Source organism: Gambusia affinis, linkage group LG11 (genome assembly GCF_019740435.1).
Source record: "Gambusia affinis linkage group LG11, SWU_Gaff_1.0, whole genome shotgun sequence".
In the NCBI taxonomy this organism is placed as follows: domain Eukaryota; kingdom Metazoa; phylum Chordata; class Actinopteri; order Cyprinodontiformes; family Poeciliidae; genus Gambusia; species Gambusia affinis.
The window spans coordinates 26,233,163-26,240,178 of NC_057878.1; the positions used below are offsets into that span (position 1 = coordinate 26,233,163).

Consider the following 7,016-nt stretch of genomic DNA (forward strand, 5'->3'; position numbering starts at 1 on the left):
TTTCCATCTAAATTGTCTCTATGTGATGCTGAAGAGAGAATATTTGATATTTAAATGTAACTCATTCCTCATCAACTCCAACCGAAATAGATCTGACATGGATAATGACTGTCAGATTACAAATGTGACCCAAAACCCAGAAAGTTTAGACCGTCTGGATGCCAAGCAGGAGGATCACGTTAATCTGAAGTTATGAAACAGTTTCGGTTCGGCTCTGTTGATGGTGAAAACGCTCCGACACGTGAACCTTTGGGTGTCGACATCCTGCAGAGGAATGTGAAGGCAGCCAACACCTTCAGCTGGTTAGAAAGCGGCCCAATCGGAACAAACTCTCTGGAAATCGGTTTCATTCACAGCGAGGCTCCTGACCTGCTGCCGCCCGGCGTCCCGCTCCACGCCTTCCTTTGATGAAGAGAGGAGGAACAAAAATATCAGGTTTAAGTGTTTAATCCGACCGGCTTTACTGCGTTTCCGCTAAAGTTTGATTATTCATCAACAAAGCCGTTTATTTTTCTGTGCGTCACTCGTTACCGTATCTAAACGTTTGTCAAGAGACTCTGGTTATTCCACACACCCACACAGGTTTCGGGTGATAAATACTTATAATTTATCCTTTTATAGATCAATATTTGATCGGGTTTGGATTCTTCCTACAGGTAAACACGTTTAAATTCAAACGGAAACTTTACATCGACAAAATGAGCCACGTTTTCACTTGAAAAATTATGTTCAAGTCGTCGGTGCTGCTGCTACATGTTAGCATTGGTATGCTAAACATGCTAACTACTTTTAGCACAACTTGAACGCAACATTAATCTTCTCCAGCATCCAATCGGATCGTGTTCTGAAGCAGAAATGTGACCTTTAGTGGGCTGAGAGGAGCGGGTTTGTCACCCATTGCTTCTGTTTCTCACTTCCTGAAGTTGAAAATTTGCATTAAAAACTAAAAGAAAATTTATATTAAACTCAGAAAGTTTGAAAGAAAATCTCAGAAATTTTGAAACAAAAGTTTCTCTAGGAAAATCAGGAAAGTTTCTCACTTCCAAACGTTGAAATTAAAAAAAACAAAACAAAAAAACAACAAAACCCCTCATAAAATTTAAAATTAATCTCAGAAATTGTCTAGAAAATAAAAATAAATAAGCGAGCTCCAAAAGTAAAAAATTTGCAACAAAATTTTTTTTTTCAGATCTTTGTAGACTAATCTTAGGAAATTTCCAAAAAAAAAAAAAAAAAATCAGATCCAAAAGTTAAAAATTGTGGGGGAAAAATAACTTTGAGAATTTTTTTTAGATTGATTTCAGAAATTTTCTAAAAAAAACTTAGACATTTTCTGGCTTGCAAAGTTGAACACTTGTAAAGTTGTGGAAATTGAGTTTCCATAAAGTTGAAATTGTGGACATTTTTTTCTCTCAATTTTTTATCCCTTTTTCCTAGAAAATATCTGAGATCAATTTCAGAAAGTTTTCTTTCTATCTATGGCCACAATCTGCCATTGATGCCATAAATAGTCAGAAACAAACAAGAAAATCACAATCCACACTCACATTTAGTTTAATAAAGTGACTTTATTCTTGGCTACATTGTAGTAAAGTCAACATTATTTATCCATCAAGATTATTGATGGATAAATAAACCTGAATCAGAGCTGTAGTTATTCTCACCATCATGGGGGAAACCAAAACTTTGGAGCCATTTCTCCACAAAACAAAAACTACAGTGAATGTTTCTCATCCAACTTGTTCCTATCTTAATGTTTTCTGTTGGAAAATTAACATAAATCTCGGTGTGATTTCCATTGTCTCAGTGGCAGAGTGACGGGGGTTTAGCATACATAAATATAAATGGCTGAATTAGCTGCTGGCTGAAAGGGGAAATCATCGGCGGCAGGTTCGGCCCATTGTGGTGGAGAAACAAACAGGAAGTCCAGAAACAAAAGCCTGTTGTTTTCTCCCACCTTCGTCTCTGGATAATCTCCACTGATCCGTGTGATTAGGCGATGATGAGGCGGCGAGGAAGGCGACAGACGCTCGGAGGATCCGTGGAAAAATGTCTGGTAATCACGAAAGAGGCAGGAAAATTATAGAAAAAAGAATTACAGTAAAAAAGTTTGCAGATTAATCTCAGACATCCAGAAAATAAAAATATTTCTAGAAATTTCTGAGTTTCAAAACTTGAAAATCTTTGACTCTGAAGAACATTTCTGAATTTTCTTATTTTGCATTTAAAATCAGCTATTTCCAGGTTTTTTGTGGAAAATTTTTCACATTAATCTCAAAATTTCAGTTTTTTCCTGCAATTTTTTTAACTTTTTGAACTCAGGAACGTCCATGTTTTTTCTCAGAAATTTCTGAGATGAATTTCAAAATTTCTGAGTATTTTCTCACATTTTCTTTAGATTTTAACAGATTTTTTTTCTAGAACATTTCTGAGATAATCATAAAACTTTTTGTCTCACAAATTTTTGACATTTTGAACTCAGAAAATTTTCTAGAAAATTTCTGAGATGAATCTCAGAATTGCAGAATTTTTTGGTAAAAATTTATCTTTTCTTTTTTCTGTCTACACAGTTACAGGAAACAGACTGTATAAAGTTTGAAGGAAAAATAAAACATAGAAACTGATTTAGTGTAATCCACATTTTTCTGTGTACAGTTCAGAGGAGTCAGTCTAATAATTCAGGATACAAAGAACTCCCTTGTCTGTTGAGCATTAAAGCCCCAGTAATTCAGCCTGGAACTGGCTCTAAAACATTAATCCTGGCAGTAAACTGCATCCAGAGTTCGTCCACGTTCAAACTAAGAGATAAAATGTTTAACGGCTCCCCTGAGCATCACTTGGAGTCAAACATGCCTGATCTTATACCAAAGATGATGGAGTTTGTTTTGACTTTGTCAAGTTCCACACCCTGAATTCAGGAAATCTGCGACAGCTTTTAAATTGGCCTATTAAAAGGACGGCACAGGTCCAGTGAGTCAGAGAAAACAGATGATGGACGGGTGAAAGTCTCTGACCTCAAAACGCCGTCAAACATTTCACAATCCAGAAGATATGCGAGGAAACAGGCTTGACAAATAAGCCGGACTAATTTCATAAAGTAAAGTAATCAAGACGAGAGGTTAAAAACATGTTTCCACTTTCTCAAGGGCGCTTTCAGATTAAATGGGCTTTATTTTAACAGCGGGACAAAAAGCAGGAATCGACCACTGTGTTTACTTGACTGTCAGGTTTTAGAGCAGGACCCATTTTCACGTCTAAATCTGTGATAATGGTTTTCTCATATGAGGCCAGGGAGGAAAGATCAATACAGGAGGTTCTGATGGTCCAAACAAAAGGTTTTATGATGGAAATTCTGCAATTTTAGATCCATTCGTCTCCTAGTGTAGTCAAAGTAAGGCTAAACAGAAGCTGGACACTTTCACCAAGAGGCTGCAGTGAATGGAAATAAGCCCAACAGTCATCAGCATATAGACTGATACTGTTATTTGAAGACGTCTGTAGGTGAACAAATACCATTTTTTATTAAAATTAATTTGTTTTTAGGCAGAAATATGGCTACCAAAAGTCTAATAGATTTATTGTCAACATTAATGAAAAACTTAAAACTTGTTTAGACGAATTAACGTCTAAAAATGTTCGCAGCAACTTAAATATGAAAGCAGAGATCTGAGAATGGAGCCTGTGGTTCTGTGAGAAATTAATCATGGAAAACTTTCTTATTCATGGATTACTTCCTGGACCATTTCTACCATTTATTTACTGAAATATCTAGGCGTAATGCTACTTGACTCGCTATTGGCTGGCATGTGGGAAGCAGCCAATCCAGGAGCTTGATTCATTTTCCTTGATTCTAATTGGCTAAAACCAAAGAAAGTGGAGATAAGGAAAGCCGTAAATGTTAACCTCTGTCTTAGATTGTATATTGAAGTGTATTAAGATATATGTGGTGTTTATAAATGTTTTCAGAGGAAGTCTCAAGTATTCACGTATTCACTATCCCTGTTTAATCCTAGAGATCCACTGTGAAGATAGCCATTAGCTTCAGTTTACCGCCAATGATGCCGCCGGATGTTTCTTAATTACTTGTTCACATGTGATTTTAATTGTGCTTCTTGTTTAGTGGAATATCAAAGTTTTGAGCACACTTGTAATTGAATTTAAGCTACAAATGTGACAGAAGAAACCAAAAATCACAGAGTAACATTTAAAATTTAAAGCTCAACTAGATCTATATAAAATAAAAGTAATTAGTTTTATATATACTGGGTGTATATACACACATCATGTGTGATTAGTTTTTTTATAAAAAATATTGTGTGAATTGAAAGTACAGGAACGATGAGTTTATAAAAATGATGTTTATATTAGAGAAGAGACTTGAATAAATTCCCTGTTTCCTGCTGTGGTGGATGTTTCCTCAGTTTCTTCTTCTTCTGATTTTTTTCCACCAGGCCTGCATGCACATTAGCCATATTTGGAGTTGCTTTTTGCAGTTTCATCAAAGCAGAGTGGCTTCAAATAGCTGAAACCACAAGTTTGTTCAAAGTGACAGAATAACCGAAGAACAAAAGTTCCTATTGGGTTTCCCGCTGTGACCTGTTGGAAAGTTTGTTTGACTTTTCCAGAAGTTCCCACGTCTAACTCGGCACAAACACGGTAAAAAGAGACGCTTTGTCTTACCGTCTATATCCTCCGACTTCCCGGGAGAGTTTCTGAAAACTGTTGATTTTCTCTGTCTTGATTTACGCCTCTCATCGTTCAGAGATTCCACGAGCAACGGGAAACCTGGAGAGAGAGCGCAGCCAAAGCGGAGGAGAGGCGGCGAAGAAGACAAAGCCAAGTCTGTGCAGCGAGCGGCGATAGCATCGCTGCCGAAGTCAAAGAGCCAGTCTGTCTCCGTCGACTCTCAGAAGCTCAGCCAGCAAAGAGACGCGATGCACACACAGCGAAGAACACTCACAAAGAAAGACAAAACAGAGAAACGACACACGGGGCGTCCACACTGACATCTCATTAAATATCAGTTCATTTGGAAACTTTTTGGCTGTTGATAAATCATTTTTTCTGATTAGTTTATGAGCTAGAAGTTGGAAATTAACCCTGAAAGCATCAACAGAATGAAGATGATTTTTGACTTGATGCTGTTTGTGGGTAAACTAAGGCTGCATTCACACCAGCTATGTTTAATCCAGTTGGCTCTTTAAAGAAAGTCCGGTTCGTTTGTAGAAGTGTGAATGCGTAACCAAACTCTGACGGCGACTAAAAAACCAAACTCTGCTCCGTCTACAAACCTCGGTCTGGGTTGAAGTGAACTCTGGAAACGAATGCATATGTGAACGCTAAGCAGACTGTAGGCCGCACCGAAAGCAGGAAGTGGACCTCAATGCCGGGCATTGTGGGTAAATACAACCAAAACAAACATGCTGGCTTAATGCTAGCAGCAGAAAGACAACAGAGACAACCGCTAAAATCTGACGCTACCTCATTTTTGTTTACATTTTGTAAAGAAGGAAGTTGCAATCAGTTTCTTCTTCAGAGGTTGGTGTGTCGTTTCCTTCAGTGATTCTGGGTGCGGCGCCCCTGCAGGCGAGGAGAGGAACAGCTTCCTTAATAAGACAGGTTCGTTTGACTCGGTGGAGTTTGAAAGAGAACCACAGCAGCTGAAAATGTAATGCATGGTACCATTTTGTTCAAACTGACTTTGCCAGACTAACGTTTCTTAAACAGGTTTTGAAATTGTGCATACAGTGGGCTATATCGGCAGTTGCCGAGGGCAGCATCCACAAGGGGATCCCCCAAGAACTAGAAGATAAAATCTATCTTCTCTGTCAGGAGTCCACTTAACAACTTGCTACAACTTGTAAGAATATGTAGAGGTGTAAGTTTCCCTTAGCTACAACAAATCAGAAAATTTCTTACATTTTTTGGGCATGGTGATTGGTTAATTTTTTTTCATCAGTTTACATAATTGTTTTAATAATAAGAACTTTTTGGTGAGTCTTTATATCTGTGTCTGCTTTTGCACCTGGTTTTGCTCTTTGCAGGACAAATTTTCACACTTGAGGTCAGATTTGAATTTTTTTGGTAAAATGTAAAATTATTTGCTAGTTTTTTTTTAAGCACCAAACTTTTGTATATTTTCCATTCAGTAAAAACATTTTATTTACCCTAATTTATAATAATCTCGTTATCACAGAAGATGATGATTTTTTTTTGTGTTTTTCACACTTGAGGTTAAATTAAAATTATTTTAACATTTAAAAAGATTTTCCACTTTCATTAAACACTAAACTTTTGTATATTTTGCATTTGGTATAAAAATTTTATGAATCTTAGTTTTCAATAATTTCCCTTTTTTGTGATTTTTTTTTATGCTTTCCTAATTTTAATAGCTTTAGTAAAATTTTAAAAATATTTTCAATTTCCTTAAACTCTGTAAGCTTCTGCATATTTTGCATTCAGTATAAAAATCAAATTTATTAAAATTTTTAGTCATCACTTCCACATTTCCTAGTTCTTCTGTAAAGATTTTATGCTTTCAGCAGAAATCGAATAATTTTATTGAGAAATTAACTGTTACAGCTAACAGCATTGTTTTGTGTGAGTCACTTAATTACAAACCAGAGGAGATCCATTTGAAAATCTCATCCTTGCTGCTGCGCAGACAAAGAAATCTGTTTATCGCCATCAAAATCTGGGCTCTCCATTAAACCAATTAAATCTTAAATCTCTTATTTGCTCCAACAATGTGAATCTGTTCGCACTGCGCCCATGAACTGGACCGTTAGCTTCAGTCCTTTGTGTCAGACAGCGACCATTTCCCATCTGGAGTCGCATTTAAATAAAATAAAAATAAAATAAAAGAAAGTATTTCAGCTCAGGATGGGTATTTCCATCCACCATTATGGGACAGATTTAATTATTTGTGGCCACTTCACCCAAACCAAGCTGGAGCCTCACAGATTCAAACAAAGGTGGTAAAATACCCAGAAATTATACTCAAGTAAGAGTAGAAA

At 36.6% G+C, this 7,016-nt stretch overlaps 1 long non-coding RNA gene across 3 annotated transcripts; it reads left to right on the forward strand.

Annotated features, from left to right (window-relative positions):
- Positions 1-347: 347 nt before the first annotated feature.
- On the forward strand, positions 348-4,854 carry LOC122839622. Of its 3 annotated transcripts, XR_006372079.1 has the most exons (4): positions 442-656; positions 1,808-2,056; positions 4,452-4,656; positions 4,763-4,854. It is a non-coding gene; the product is annotated as an uncharacterized LOC122839622 (long non-coding RNA). The 3 variants fall into 3 exon arrangements; XR_006372078.1 differs by lacking the exons at positions 442-656; positions 1,808-2,056 and adding an exon at positions 348-435; XR_006372080.1 differs by lacking the exon at positions 1,808-2,056 and having other exon boundaries at positions 575-656.
- The last annotated feature ends 2,162 nt before the right edge of the window (positions 4,855-7,016 follow it).